The following is a 16,343-nucleotide window of genomic DNA, read 5'->3' on the forward strand; positions in this document are numbered from 1 at the left end:
TTCTCACCCTCTCAACTGTTTAGTTACCTTTAGTTCATTTCGAATGTTTGTTACTCTCATCAGATAAGTGGATTGTTCAAGAAAACATGTCTTAAAAAGAGGGATTCAAAGTCTCTTATTTTTTAGTTATATAATTTTTACTCATGCTTTTGTATCTGTTGTCAGAGTCCTTGAAATCTTTCCAGAAGCATTATGTTCATTGCGTCTGGGCAGCATATTTGCATTGACTTCAATGTCAAAATCCTATTGTTACTTTGGTTCATGTGTGCTCCACATAAAAAATGAATGCCAAAATCATTTTTACTTTAAAACACACACGACACGAAAACATGGAAAATTCGAATTCGTGAAACTCCATATTTCTGTTTAACACTGTAATACCCAAAATTATGCTGTCCTTACAACTTATACTTTATATTGCGTTTACTAATACAGTGATTGAGACCCTCTTTTGATAAAGAGTTTGATTAAGTGTGTATTAAACGTGTGTATTTCCTACATATAAATACTTATGTATAACTTTTTCTGCAACAGAAAATACGTCAAATGGTTTTCATATAAACTACAAGCAGTTTTAATAAGCTATACTAGTGAGCTTATGAAAATAAGCTAAAAGACAATTTATATACACGTCATAAGTTGCTTTTTCATACGCTTTCTCAAATATTTTGATTTAAACCATAGTAACATAATTCGCTCTTCCACCTAGAGAACCGCAAATCGGTTCACGCGAACCAGTTCGTGGTTCTTTGAAGAACTTGGTTCACCAAAATTCTCTCAAAATTCGGTGAATACATCGAATTGGTTCAATAACAAACACACCCTTAGAAATTACTCAAAGGTTTTAAATTATAGTGGTTGCTATTGTGTTATAAGTTTTTTTTTTTTTCCTTTTAAGAAGCTATCGTGTTTTATGTTATGACTACATATCGCAGAAAATAGAGAACAAACGAGGCTGATGGATGTGCCACAGACCTTTTATTGAAAACCTATGATGAAAACTTAATTACCTTAAACCACATTTGGGTCTGTCGCCGTGAGCTTAGTTCAGTTGGTAAATACAATATATGTAAAGTCCGGGGTTCGGACACCACCAAAAAAACCACATTTGGGTCTATTGTGGGCTTGTGGCACTATCGTGTAATCCATCCATATTATAAACGGCGGAGGGCATTAACGTGTTTGTTTAGCAGCTTTTCTACCGCGCTAAATTGTATATAGAGACCCTTCAAAAAGAAATTTGTTTATAGAAAAAGATATCAATTTTAGCATATAATATGATCAAATATTTTTGGCATAAACCCACTTAGGTTGACCTAGGTGGTATTGGCTTGGGATTTGAGAGTGTGTTCTCCTTGAGGTTTCAGGTTCGATTCTCTCTGGTGTTGGTGTCAATTTAGGTGGGCTAGTTTAGCTTCTTGAAGTGTTGGTGTCAATTTAGGTGGGCTAGTTTAGCTTTAGCTTCTTGAAAAAAAAATATTTTTGGCATATAAGAAGTAAGCTTAATTTAGGTGGGTTAGTTTAGCTTCTTAAAAAAAAAAATTTTTGGCATATAAGAAGTAAGCTTTTTGTTCTTGAAGGAAGTAAAGTAAACTCTTACAGTATTTAATATTGCTCCTATTATAGTGAAATTATTCATATTATAAAGGGATTTAACTGATTTTTTTTTGACAAAAAAGGGATTTTTTTAACTGATGTTTTTTTAATTAAAGATTTAAATAATATTATCAAAAATATAATTATAATAGTAAAATGATTTTTTTCTCTTTGAAACAGGTTTATATGAATGATATAACTGGAAGAAAAATATTACACCGAAATCATATATTCATTTTATATACAGGTAGAGAATGTACTCCCTCCGGTCTCAAATATAAGAAAAAATTCATTTTTCAGGTTCATTGAATAATTAATGTATCTGCTTTACAATGTAGACCACATACATTAACTACTCAATGAATCTAAAAAAGGAATATTTTCTTATATTTGAGACCGGAGGGAGTATAAAATAGATAATAAAATTAGTGTGTCCATAAAAAGCGTAACCAAAGAGAATTACGCTGAAAATGGATATATTGATAACAAATTTGTAAAAGATACATCAATTTGGGTTGACTTTTTTTTTTGTTTTTTTATAAAAAATACCTTTAAACAAACATGTCCTTAATTTTGGAAAATTAAATTAAACAAAAGCTATTCTTTTCAACTTTCTCTCAAAAAAAAAGCTATTCTTTTCAACTAGTTTTTTCTTAGTATTATTATTTTAAACTAGTAGCGAACAATAGTTTTTATAAAATTTTGATTAAAACCATTTTGGTTTTGACTAAAACTATAGGTATAGAATTTTGCACGTTTCTTATTTTAACAAACTAAACTATACTTACTTTTTTGAATTACACCAACAATATAACTTTTTCATAAACAAATTTGTTTAAAAGTATAATTGGAAGTGAAAAGTAACCCCAAAACATATATTACTTCATATATAGTATTTATTTCCTTTATATATACTCCCTTTGATCTTATTTATAAAAAGAAAAAAACATCTACCAAATACATCAATTATTGAAATAATCTAAAAAGTAAAATGTTGCTTATAATTATCGGGGCGAGCATATAATAATTATTATGTGTACCTTTTAAGATTTTGAGTTAGGCAATAAAAAGTTTAACACTACCCATAAAAAAATGGTGGTACTCCTTCCATCCGTTCAACTTAATTGAGCCTAGGCTAAGCCTAAACTAAGCATTACATTGCTTAATAAAGAAATTATTCTTTAAAAATAGTAGAAAAGACTTCAATTTCCAAAACAATAAATGCACAAACTTTTATAAAATATTACCACTTTGGGTGTTTAACGAATGTCGGGGGCACCCATTAACATTTCCTTATCTTAATCTTAATATATATAAATGTTAAACAGTGCTGATTAACCTTAATTCCGCCTTTTTTTAGGGTTTAAAATATCTTTATGAAAAAAATCTTTGCAAGGATTCGGACCCGTGACATTATGGTTTCATTCAAGCATTCTAACCACTAAGCCAATGGCTATTTTGGTGATATAATTTTGCTTCCACTACCTCATATCCAATATCAAACGTCCTCTTTAAAAAAACCAATTAATCCCTTTTTCTTTCTTTACATAATTGAACATTGAACGGTTCTGAACCCTTTTTTCTCATATTCCTTCGATCTCAACCCATAAGGCAGCGGTTTCCATCCCTTTCTTCCCCCTTTTTCCTTTGATTTCTCCTAAAAAATGTGATTCTGATGCAGATTTCGTCCATAATAACTTATTAATATTAATGCTATTTTATTCATTTTGATTTTGTGGATTGTGATTGTGTCAGTTTTGATGAAAATCGATGCTTAAAATCCTATTATGACTGTATTGATTATGTTGATTGTGATTGTGTCAATTTCGGTGGTTGTCAATGCTTTAAATAATAACACTTAAGGATTTAAGTAATAACACACTCATGCTTTAAATTGTAATGGTTACTATTGATACTTTCAATTCCAAATCTTCCTACTATATGGAGACACTTGAATGGTGTCATACTACTTGGACTGTTGCCATGGTTAATGATGAATGTTTCTATGTAGTTTACAAAAAAGTATTTTCGAATGTTTAATAGTTACTTATTTAATCTTTTTAGACTGAATGTAACTTGATTTGTGATATTGAAAATGATTTTAATTTGAATTATTCAATAATATCATTGTAGTATTTATTGAAATCTAGTACAAAATACATTTTTGCATGTCGACAAGTAATAATTCTCTCTCTCTCAAAAAAAAAAGTAATAATTCTCTCAAAAAAAATAATATATTCAATTTGATGCTTATATTGTAAAAAAAAAACCATTGAAACAATTTGAGGATTTTAAAACGAAGCACTAAAAATCTTAAACTAAGCACTACATTGCTTATATTTTAATACAAAGAATCATTAAAAAAAAGCTTAATAGTAGTTAGTTGCGATTTTGACCCCCTAACTAAAATAATTCGATTTAGGCCCCCTATGTTTTTGCCCCCTTTGGACTTTTGGTCTCCTAAGCCAATTTTGACCAAAACCTGTTTCGGACAGATGATGCACCTATAGCCTCATCTCTCCAAATAACACCATCTCCAAGGCCAAGTGCCGTTGCAATAGCAAATACTAATGCTTCTGGATTCAAAGAGCAGAAAAATGGCTCTATTCAACGATTATGCGCTTCTATTTTATATACAATCCTCCTTTTTAATGTTTATAACTTCCCGATGTGGGACTATTTTAATACATGGGTTGGTTTGAAAGTTTGAACTAGACAGACTATGCCATATTCACATACTTTCCAAACTTCTTCACTCCCTCTTTTGTTCATTCCATTTCATGTTAGTGATTAAATGTTCAAGAATAGATTTGTTCATCTTTGTACTCACTTTACAATCCCATTAACCAATTTGTACAATTTATTGCAATTTCATTTATTTATTTTTAGCTCTTATGGTCTGCAGTTGCAGTAGTTTATTCATTGATTCTCTTTGAAAATAAAAAGGGACAGAGATAACTTGGAAAATTGCAGTAGGTGCAGTAGTTTAATTCTTTATTTCTTGATTCTTATGTCATGTAGTTAAATTGGTTTATTAGCCTAAGATGTGTATTTTATTCTTAGGGATGAACCATGTCGAGGGAATTTGAGTTCATTAAAGATCTGAAAAAGGATAGAGATATCTGAAAAATTATCATAAGAATCATCTAGATATAGACTGTGACATTAACATATTGAACTCGTTATGCAGGAAGGTTGTTAGTCATTGAGGCAACGAAGTCTGTCAGAAGTTACTCTTTAAGTTACCTTAAATGCATTTCGGATGTTCGTTTCTCATAAGATTACTGTTTAGTTGGATTCAAAGTCTGTCATTTTTTAGATATATAAATGTCCATTCATTTTTACTCTTGCTTTTGCGTATATTGTCAGAGTCCCTTGAATCTTTTCTTAAATGGATTGTTTTGAAATTATCTTTTATGATCAGTTGGATGTGTTTACTCATACTTGCTGATGCCCTTTGGTTTGCCTTGCAGATCCACTTTATATTCATTTTTCCATGTAGATTCTACTTTTTCGCATTGTTGGAGGTAAGTTGATCAAAATGATTCTGAAAATGTGTTTTGAGAAGGTAGTTCACATGGAAGTAAGTTGGTTTGATGAATCTGAGCATTCAAATGGAGCAAGGCTCTCTACTGATGCAGCTTGGATTTGAGCATTTGTCGGCAATGCACTCAATTTATTCTTTTGTAATCGCTTTTAGTTGGTTTGGTAATTACTTTTTGCAGCAAGTTGGTAGCTTGCTCTTATAATCTTTGTTTTGGTGTCTCTGATGTCATGATCGAATTGTACTGTGGCCTCTATACTTTAAACTTTATGTCTAAACATGATTTCATTAACCTTCCTCACTTGAACCTCCTTATCTTTTCCTCAAGCATGTTCATCAAGAGATATCTATTACTGATGAAGCATGTTCTAAAAAACTGAGATATCTAGATCCTCAAGCGTTTACATACAAACCTAGTTCGTTATGAGGTAATATCCATCCACTCTGTCATGGCTAATGTTAAGATCATCACCATGTCATGCACCATTTCCGAAAGAATGCAGAATCTGAAAGCAGAGTTCCACAATCCCATCTGCTTGATCAACATATTCTGATAATCTGCTCCAAAAGCCTGCTTCCGGCCAGTCCTCACGTGCCTTGTCACAACCAGAAAAGGCATGGAATTCATTTTCATATGTGCCATCGCAGTAGGGACAATACTATACACCTAACAGTCCACACCCTATCTGAAACCTTGTTCTAGTTGGGAGACATCCTCTTGTAACAAACCAAACCAATTCCTAGGCACTCGGAATTCTGAATTATCAATGAGTGTCTTGAAAGCAAAGTGATTAGCTGACTACACTGTGCTTCTGTTACTAAATTTCCATACTATTTTCTCCTCAACGCCTAGTTGTAGTGCTTCAATACCTTCCATATCTTGTCAGTTAACGATGTTTTGTATGATATCTCAGCACCAAAATTTTTTACTGGCAGAAAGGGCAAGGCTGTTCAAAAAGGAAGAGCATGGATGTTAACATAAGCTAAATTCACTTTGCTCAAGCACAAACAAACTAATTACCAGCTTCACAAAAAGGTTGTAAGCTAAGAAAACAAGTCTGCAACATTAATAATGAAATCAAATCACTATAATAGTCTTATTGAACCTTGGCAAAAAGTTACTAGATTGCAGATTTTTATCAAGTGGTTCTTTGGCAAATTATAAACATTGGGACCAGATAAGTAAAATCACAACAAAGATAGAGCAGGTCATGTGAACCCTACTACAATTACAGTATAATAAATTAATTGAAATCAGTTTAGTGGTCATTATCCTTAGTGTTATCTATCTTGCATATTTCATTTCTCAGAAAATGGACATATTTGGCTGATTAGACAAATTAGATAGTTTATATGACATCCTGCAGTTAAACATAGTCAAAATTTCAAAATTAAAAATAGATTATAAAGCACCAACATCCATACCTTTTACCTGAAAAAAAACAATTACCAATCGAATGAGCATAAAAATTGCAAGTAAATGTTGATTTATAAATGAAAAAAAAAAAAAAAAAGATACAGAACATACTTCAACATTTCTCTCTGCATTCTTGAGCAAATTCAGGATGAAATTAGCTTATTTGACGGGCCACCTACCTTGACCATTGGAGTGTCTATTCCCGCCAAACATACAATAGGAGTGATGGCAAAGTATATACATTACAAATTAAAACTAGAACGAGAAGAGTTTCTCAGTTTGTGTATGTAACAGAAGCTACAAGAATCCTATTGCTTAGGATATAAAACCCAATTTCTTTGAAATCCATAAACAATGACATAAGCCAACTCAATTCAGTAAAGCAGCACTAAAGGGGCAAGAAGGCTGTATTTTTAGTACAACCCAAAAATTCTGTTGTCCTTACAACTAATACTTAATATTGCGACCCTATTTCGATAAAGAGTTTGATTAAGTGCACTTACATATAAGTACTTGTGTATAGCTATTTCTACAACAAAAAATATGTCAAATTGTTTTCATATAAACTACAAGCAGTTTTGATAAACTATACTAGCGAGCTTATGAAAATAATCTAAAAGACAACTTATCTACATGTCATAAGTTGTTTTTTCATACGCTTTCTCAAAATAGTCTCACAATTGGTTACGCCACAAGATAAATTCAATTATTTTGATACAAACACACCCTAAGAAATTACTCAAGATATAAGTTATAACTTCATATTGCAGAAAATAAAAAACAAACGAGGCTGATGTGCCACATACCTTTTATTTAAAACCTATGATGAAAACTAAAGTACCTTAAACCAGATTTGGGTCTATTGTGGGCTTGTGGCACTATCATGTAATCCATATTATAATCGGTGGATTATCGTGTTTGTTTATCCGTTTTTCTACTGCACTAAATTAACCATTTATCCTTACAAAAGCTGAGTTTAAAATATTTTTAGCTGATAATCACTAATTACATTGAGCTTACTTTAACAAACAAAATGAAATTTAAGCCAATATCCCACATATAAATCAGTAATTAACCAATTATCCGGTAGCTTTCGTCATAATAAAGAGACAGACTCAAATCACATGAGAGAAAAATGGCATGGATGAGTACCTTTGCAGCATCAATGGCATTAGCCACATTGATGAATTGTTGTGGAGAGACAAATTTAAGTACCGAAAGGATTCGAAAAGTGTGAAGTGAACCTAACTTGCATTTTGATATCTCAACTTCATTGTCAAGAGTGACCACTTTCCATCCATCATTATTTAAGTTTCCTCTTTGTGTCTGATGTAGAGATGTAAGAGCATCTACGGTGGAAGTACACTAACAGGACTCCTTAAACGGACTCCATGTATACACATCACTTATTTATAATTTTTTAATGAAATATATAGGGACTGAATGACTTCAATGACAATCCAATAATAAAGACTCCAATTAAAAATACTTAAACATGTCCCACTAACTTAGATAGGTCTTACTAATAAGTACTCCAATTTAAAGTACTTAAAATATTACTTCTTTTACAAGTGGTGGGACCAACTAGTATATATTTTATTACTTCTTTTAAACGTGGGACCCGTTAGTTGTCCAAGATAGAGGGTCTGCCAGTTGCTTAATAAAGACTCATTTTTTCTTTCTCCAATGAAAGGTCCTTAACGGAATAATTCTTGTTAATGAAGGACCCCATTGAAAATGCTCTAAGAAAACCCAAATTGAAAAGTCTTCTAACCATTAAACCTCTTACTTCTTGGGTCCCTTTTGAGTCAATTTGAATTTGGTTTGAACTCCATTTTCTGTTGAATATAACCTCATTTTTTGTTGAATTCGTTTGAACTCCATTTTCAATTTCCAAAATTTCATTCGGAAAATATATTATTAGGGAAGAGTTTTTTATTTCGAATTTTTTTTCTCGAAAATGGAAAATTCTGGAAAAAAAATATATTTGATTTTACTATTCTTATTTTTTGCTCTGGAAAAAAAATTTTAAAGTTAACAAAGTTTAGAATTGGGGCCAACTTTAAATTTTTTCTCCAACGCCAAAAAACAGAAACAGCATTAATGGTGCACTGTTCGCAAAGAAAGGATTACTGTCTTGGCTCGTGACTTACAACTCATTCAGCTCCTCTTTTATATAGCGTAGTATCATATTTTGTTTCCAACTTAGCGATGTGGGACATTGTGCACTATTGACTCATAACTCATGATCAGCCCAGTCCTACCCATTATTATCACTAAACTTTCACCATTCTTGAATCAAGATCATTCACAGGAGCAACTCTGGTGGAAGGACAAACTTTGCTATGTGGAATGAGTCGTTAGAACTATGCGTGAAGCGAACTGTTTGAGCTTGCATATATGGAAGGTTGGTAGTCATAAAATGGATCCTACAACGAGTTGGCTTCAGAAGTTTCTCACCCTCTCAACTGTTTAGTTACCTTAGGTTCATTTCGAATGTTTGTTACTCTCATCAGATAAGTGGATTGTTCAAGAAAACATGTCTTAAAAAGAGATTCAAAGTCTGTTATTTTTTAGTTATATAATTTTTACTCTTGATTTTGTATATGTTGTTAGAGCCCTGAAATCTTTTCTTCAATAGATTGTTTTGAAATTATCTTTTATGGTCAGGTGAGTGTGTATACTCATACTTGCTGATCCACCTTCTATTCACTTTTCCATGTAGGTTATGGCATTGCTGGAGGTAAGTTGATCAAAAGGATTCGGAAAATGTGTTTTGAGAAGGTAGTTTACATGGAAGTAAGTTGGTTTGTTGAATCTGAGCATTCAAATGGAGCAAGGTTGTCTACTGATGCGCAGATTCTATTCAACATACTTTCACAATTCACACAATGAAAGTAAGTTGGCAGCTTGCTCTTATAATCCTTGCTTTAGGTGCCTCTCCAAGGACTTGATGTATTTTTGCAAGTGAAGTTCTTGAAAGAGTTCAACAATGATGCAAATGTTTGTTCTTGATCTTTACTTTCAATAACCAATTAATTAATATTGTGAATGCATGTGAAAATGTGTTCTCAACTGAATAAATAGTTATCAAATCAATATGTACTATTTTTGGCCTCGTACTAAGATGTAAGAAAATTACTTCATAAGCATGAGTCAACATTGTTACAATACAAGCATGATATCTAGATGCATCTTTTACTTAGGTTTATGTTGAGAGTACTGATATTGTTAATGAACAGAAATTGTATGACAAATCAAGTCAAGTAACGAATGATGCAGTAGGGAGTCTAGAAACTGTTGATTGATTAGTAGAAAAAACGTAACAAGCATCAATTTAAACATGAATGTAGCCATACTAATATTTGTGTCTGGTTTTCGGTGGAGTGGAGATATTGTAGTAGAGAAACTTAGGGTGCACTAGCATGTTTCTTCAAATTATTTGATTAATCTTGAAATTATTATTTTTCTCTTTCAGAATCTTTGATCTCAACAACTGAAAGAAGTTGTTTATAAGCAATTATTTGATTAATCTTGCTTATTGATCTCAACAACCGAAAGAAGTTGTTGAAGAAGAAGAATAAGCAAAAGATATTGTTTATTGGGTTATGGCTGATTGTGTTATGTTTCTGATGCTGCCTCAATTTTTCAGTCAGATTAAGTATGCACTAAAACTTCTGATTTTTGGTTGTGTTGTCACAGGCAGCGTAGGGTATTGTGAGTCTTTATTTCTAAAATCTCAACACTAAAAACAACATATATAGATTCAAATGTATCTTTGTTATTTTGGGTATCGAAAATTACATAAATTCAACCAATCTTCCGTTACAACTTACAAAAACTCTTCAATGTAGTACATTTTCACTTATCAGTTTAGGTAATCAATAAATATTGATAACAAATTTATAAAATGATACATCAATTTGGATTGATTTTTTTTTTTTGATAAAAAAATACCTTTAAATAAACATGTCCTTAATTTTGGAAAATTAAACCAAATTATTTTTTTAAACTAGTTTTTTTTTTTTGAAGTAGTATTATTTTAAACTAGTAGCGCCGAGAGTCCGAGAGGGCACTCCATTGCATATGAATAACGAACAATAGTTTTAATGAAATTTTGATTGAAATCATTTTGGATTTGATTAAAATTATAGTCGTAGATATTTTGCACTTTATTATTTTAACAAACTATATTTATCTTTTTGAATCACACCAACAATATAGCATTTTCATAAATAAATTTGTTTAAAGGTATAATTAAAAGTGAAAATCACTTCAAAACATATATTCCTTTGTATATATAGTATTATATACTCTCAGTCCTCAATTATAAGCAAAGAATAGAGATCAAATTCATCAATTAAGATCGGAGGAAGAAGTATATAGTAGATAATTATATATGAATCTTTTATGAAGATTTTGAGCTAGTGCATAAAAAGTTTAAGATAGAAACATAATCCTTTTGAACTTGAAGGGATAATCCTATAATACCATCATAAAAATAGATAAGCAAATTAATAATTCAAATTTAATAACTAAGTCTAAAAAAAAATTAAAAAAAATATTGCTTATAATTCGGCCTGCTAAACTAATAAAAAAGTGGTACTCGGTCCATTCAACTTATCTGAATTTTTCGACAAGGGGAGTATTAAATAATCTTGAACTAAATACCATGGCAGTGGCTATAAAAATGAAGTTGTGAACATAGATGGACACTATATGATCGCATAGTCTCATCTATTTTCACTAAGGCCAATGCCAAAGATTAACGCCTCCTGATAGAGAAAGCAAAATATTTGCACACAATGCTTGGTGCTATGCGCTTCTATTTTATAGACAATCCTCCTTTTTAATGTTTATAACTTCTCGATATGGGACTATTTTAATACATAGGTTGGTTTGAATGTTTCAGAAAGATGCGATATTCACATACTTTCCGAATTTCTTCACTTCCCTTTTTGTTCATTCCATTTCATGTTAGTGATTAATTGTTCAAGAATAGCTTTTTGTGCTCACTACTACTTACTTGCAGGTCCATGATTGAATTGTACTGTGGCCTCTATACTTTAAACTTTATGTCTAAACATGATTTCATAAACCTTCTTCACTTGAACCTCCTTATCTTTTCCTCAAGCATGTTCATTAAGAGATATATAGTACCGATGAAGCATGTTATACAAAACTAGTTAGGGCTGGGCAAAAACGGGTCGATCCGAATTAACCCGACGAACCCAACCCTAGTTTACACATTCGGTTCGGGTTAAAACGGGTTACGGGTTAGACGGGTAAATTTTACGGGTTAATATGGGTATATTCGGTTCGGTTCGGTTCGGTTCGATGTTTTAGGCCCGTCGGAACCCGAAGGAACCCAACCAAACCGATATTATTATTAATTTAATAATTTTATTATTAGTTTTCAGCTTAACTCTTACCCCCCTCAAATAAGTTTTCAGATCTAGATCTTTCTTTTTCCATTTGTTTCTCTCTCCACGATCTTTTTCTTCTCAGTGTTCCTTATTTCTTTCTTCTTCCTTCCTTAGCTTCCACCATTCTTCCTTCTTCCTTCTTCCTTCTCTAATTTCTTGTTTAGGTTGTCACAGTTTTAAGTGAGGGTTTACAAATGCTTGTGTTGATCTAAAAGTGAATAAATGATTATGAAATCTCTGTTTGGACCTTTTTCTCTTTATTACTTGTGTCAATCTCTAGATTTGGTTCTCTTCTCTTGTTTGTTGATGCTGGATTGCTGGTTGTACAGAGGGGATATTTGAGGAGTGGTCATTTTTTTTTTTGAAGGATGAGGAGTGGTCATTGTCATGTTGTTTTTTTGGATCTATGGCTGCTACTGGAATTTTTATTAGCTTCATCAACCCGTTGATCCGAACCGAACCAACCCGGAACCCGATATACTGTAATATCTCCTCCAAGATTTTTTTTTAAGCCAAGGGCAATTTAGACATTTTGGTGGCCAAATATTTTTTTTTATATAGGAAAAGTATGGAATTTTCCACACAATTCCAATTTCCTTCCTCACTAAAATATCACAACATTTTTCCTTTTCCTCTTAAGAAGAAAAAAACCATCGGCCCTCTCCCCTTCACTATTCATTATCCTCTTCAAATTTTCAAAACTCCCAAAATCACTCCAAAAATCATGATTCAAGCTTAGTAGTGATGTTATTACAAGTGTATAGCAAGAATCACAAGAAAAATTCATCTCTCCCTCTCACTAGAAGCAAGCCGTCCCATTTCCATAAAAAAAAATTTCAAAATCACCATTTTCTTACCAATCCATTGGAAGTTGCTTAAAAGCTTGATTTTAGGTGTACCCATGAAGTTTTGAGCCATTGGTAAGTCACAAAGAAGTCTTTCCTTTACTCCATGGTTGTGTGGATCGAACCACACCTTTCATTTTTTGGGGAAAGATTAGTTTTGTGAAATTCTCCATTTTTGTGCTTTAAGTGTGTTTAAAATGTTATGGGTATTGTGGTTTTAACATGTTTGATGATTGTAAGAGCAATTGGAGAAGGAAAGAGTTTAGCTAGTGGCTTGGAGTTGGAGGTTTTGCCACAAAGTTCATCAAAGGAACCAACACAAGAGTGTGAGTTCCCTTAGATAGTAAAAATTTTCCTTTGGGTAGTTATATTATGCCATTAGAATGATAATATATGATTTTTATACATTAGGACATAATTAAAGATGTTATAACATTAGGTTAATTTCCCTTGCTAGTACACTCTAAAAATAGCTTTTATGATGTTAGATATGGTTATGGTAGTGTTGAAATTGGAGGAAGGATAAATTGATAAATTTTAATGTATGTCTGCACAATTTCGGCTAGAACTCTGGAAAGTAAATTTGTTAGATTTTATAGCTTTGACACAATTCTTTGATAGTGTAAATGAAGCTTTTATGGAAATAAATGGCTTTAGCTTGGTTAAGAATTTTAACACTCATTTTGTCGAAAGTTGTAGCCGAAATGTGTATAATGTCCTATGTGAGTATTAATGGGTAGATTAGATGATTTATTAGAGTTTATTAGTAATGATATCGTTACTTGTGTTTTGACATTGATAGTTCGTGGATTTAAAGAAGTATATGGAGGATTAGTAATAAAAAGAACATATAAAGTTATACGATATGTGTATAGATAATTTAAGAACTTGTTTGGAATTGGATTAAGATGGTGATTGACGGAATGTCTATGAATTATTAGAATAAGTTGGCATAATTATGGCATGACTATTATGCCATATGAATGGTACATTTGAAACAGAATAAATATGAGATAGTAGAATGATTATTTCTGTATTAGTGTATCCTAAAATCTCTTTTATGTTAATAAGTATGTTTATGCTAGTATAAATGTTGGAGGGAAATTCTATCAAGACAATTGATGTATAAAAATTATAGAAATGATTTGAAAGAAAATTTGAAATGAAATCTATGAGTAATATGCTCACAGTGAATTATAGAAAATCACAGAAAATGGAAATGATGAGAAAAATTGAAATGAGTAACATGCTCATAGAAAAAGAAAGAAAGAAAGAAATGAGACTATTGAGAAAAACTCTGTTTGCTGCAACGAAGAGATAATGCAGCCTATGAGTAACAAGCTCATAGATATTTTATGAAATTTCCGTTCGCCACAACGAAGAGATAATGTGGTATATTCCGTTCGCCACAACGAAGAGATAATGTGGTATATTCCATTCGCCACAACGAAGAGATAATGTGGTATATTCCGTTTGCTACAACGAAGAGATAATGTAGCCTATGACGTACGGGTCATAGTAACGAATATGAAAATTCCGTTTGCTACAACGAAGAGATAATGTAGCCTATGAGGTACGGCTCATAGTAACGAATGAAATGTATAATTAATGATATGAAATTTTAAGTCAAGAATTATTATGTTAATAATTGAAAGAAAAATATACAATATATTCAGTTATGGAACCAAGGAAAAACTCTAAAGACCCTCCAACATGAATACTAACATAGCATACGCATATTAACATAAGAGTTATGTTTAGAACGAATTAGCTACGGAGCAATGTTTCATGGGCATTTTATCAATAGCTGGAAATGAGGAATGTTAGTTATGGAACTAGGGCTTAGTTAGCCGAAATTAGTTATTATCGGAAAAGGATCAGAGACATACTCAGATAAGTATGTTAAAGTATAGGTTATATCAAAATACGACATATTGGATATATGATTGTGATTGATATAATTGTGGCGATTATGATTATATTTGATTTGTGATATGATTTGTTTATTGTTGCTGAAATGAATTTTAGGATTAGTGCCGAGCAGAGCATTGTTTCCTCTGATGCTATGGGGAGGAAGGACTCACTTTATCCTTGCCATTGTTAATGGAATTCATGAGGTTCCATTCTATTATATGAATATTGCCATTAGTTTATACATAGGAAATGATTATAGATTAATGTCAAACTTTATATATATGAAGTATATGATAGTAATTTTGAATCAGAAGTATTTATCTGATAGGACATTTTATTTTGAATTGTACAATTAGTATGAAAACAAAGATGTTATTTGGAGACTCTGGCAGATAGAATAGGTTTTTTTAAAACAGGATTTACATCTTGGAAATGTTGAAAATACAGAGGAAACTCTGTCGAAATTTCAATGAATATTTTTTTAAATGAAATTCAAATTGGAATTTTTATTTATTTATTATAGTTGTCAAGTTTGATTAATAGGCTTGTCGGGCTAGAATGATCTAGTTTGTGCGCCGGTCACGATGATTGTTTTTGGGTCGTGACATATACCCAAACCCAAAGTACCCGATTTGAAATTAAGGTGTAATGGGGTTGTTCCTCTCAACCCGTGGGTTGGCTCGGTTTTGGGGTTTGGGCCCGAACCCGGACCGACCCGAACCGATGCCCACCCCTGAAACTAGTTACTAATTTGCAGATTTTTATCCATTGGTTCTTTGGCAAATTATAAACATTGAAACTAGTTATAATTAAAATCACAACAAAGATAGAGCAGGTTTTGTGAACCCTGCTACAATTACCCTATAAGAAATTGACTGAAATCAGTTTAGTGGTCATTAATCATTATCCTTAATGTTATCTTGCATATTTCATTTCTCAGAAAATTGACATATTTGGCTGATTAAACAAATTAGATAGTTCAGATTATTATGAAACTGAAAATATGATTGTATTATTATTATAGTTCAATGATTACAAAGCTATATATAGCTAAACTGCAAGAGCACCATAACATACTATGGACTGGCAGTAGCTTATTGTCTAAGTAAAACCCTAAAGCCTGTTACTTGGAGCTCAAGTCATCTCCATTTGCAATGTCATGTAATATAGCCCCCCACAAGTTAGAGGTTGGTACAAATCAAGCAACCCTAACTTGGATATAAGAGTGTTGAAAGGCTGAGGAAGTAATGACTTGGTAAAAAAATCAACAAGCTGATCCTGTGAAGAAACAGGCAAAAGTTTCATGATGCCAACTTGGAGTTTCTCCCTTACAAGATGACAATCAATCTCCAAATGCTTTGTACGTTCATGAAAAATTGGATTGGCAGCTATGTGAAGGGCACTCTGATTATCACAAAACAAAACTGGAAGTTTGGAACTTTGAATGCTGAGATCTTTGAGCAGATATAAAATCCACTGCAGCTCACAAGTTGCTGAGGCTAAAGCTCTATACTCAGCTTCAGAAGAAGACCTAGAAACAGTTGTTTGTTTCTTTGTCCTCCATGATACAGAGAGTTGCCTATGAAGAAGCATTGACTAGA

General features: G+C 32.1%; 1 long non-coding RNA gene across 2 annotated transcripts; it reads left to right on the top strand.

The window, feature by feature from the left end:
* The first annotated feature begins 12,122 nt into the window (after positions 1-12,122).
* LOC146933140 (uncharacterized) lies at positions 12,123-15,255 on the top strand. Of its 2 annotated transcripts, XR_015007382.1 has the most exons (3): positions 12,139-12,903; positions 13,069-13,154; positions 14,857-15,255. It is a non-coding gene; the product is annotated as an uncharacterized LOC146933140 (long non-coding RNA). The 2 variants fall into 2 exon arrangements; XR_015007381.1 differs by having other exon boundaries at positions 12,123-13,154.
* The last annotated feature ends 1,088 nt before the right edge of the window (positions 15,256-16,343 follow it).

The sequence above is a fragment of the Medicago sativa genome, chromosome 4 (genome assembly GCF_051527215.1).
Source record: "Medicago sativa cultivar Bolivia chromosome 4, Bolivia_mono, whole genome shotgun sequence".
Taxonomy (NCBI): Eukaryota; Viridiplantae; Streptophyta; class Magnoliopsida; order Fabales; family Fabaceae; genus Medicago; species Medicago sativa.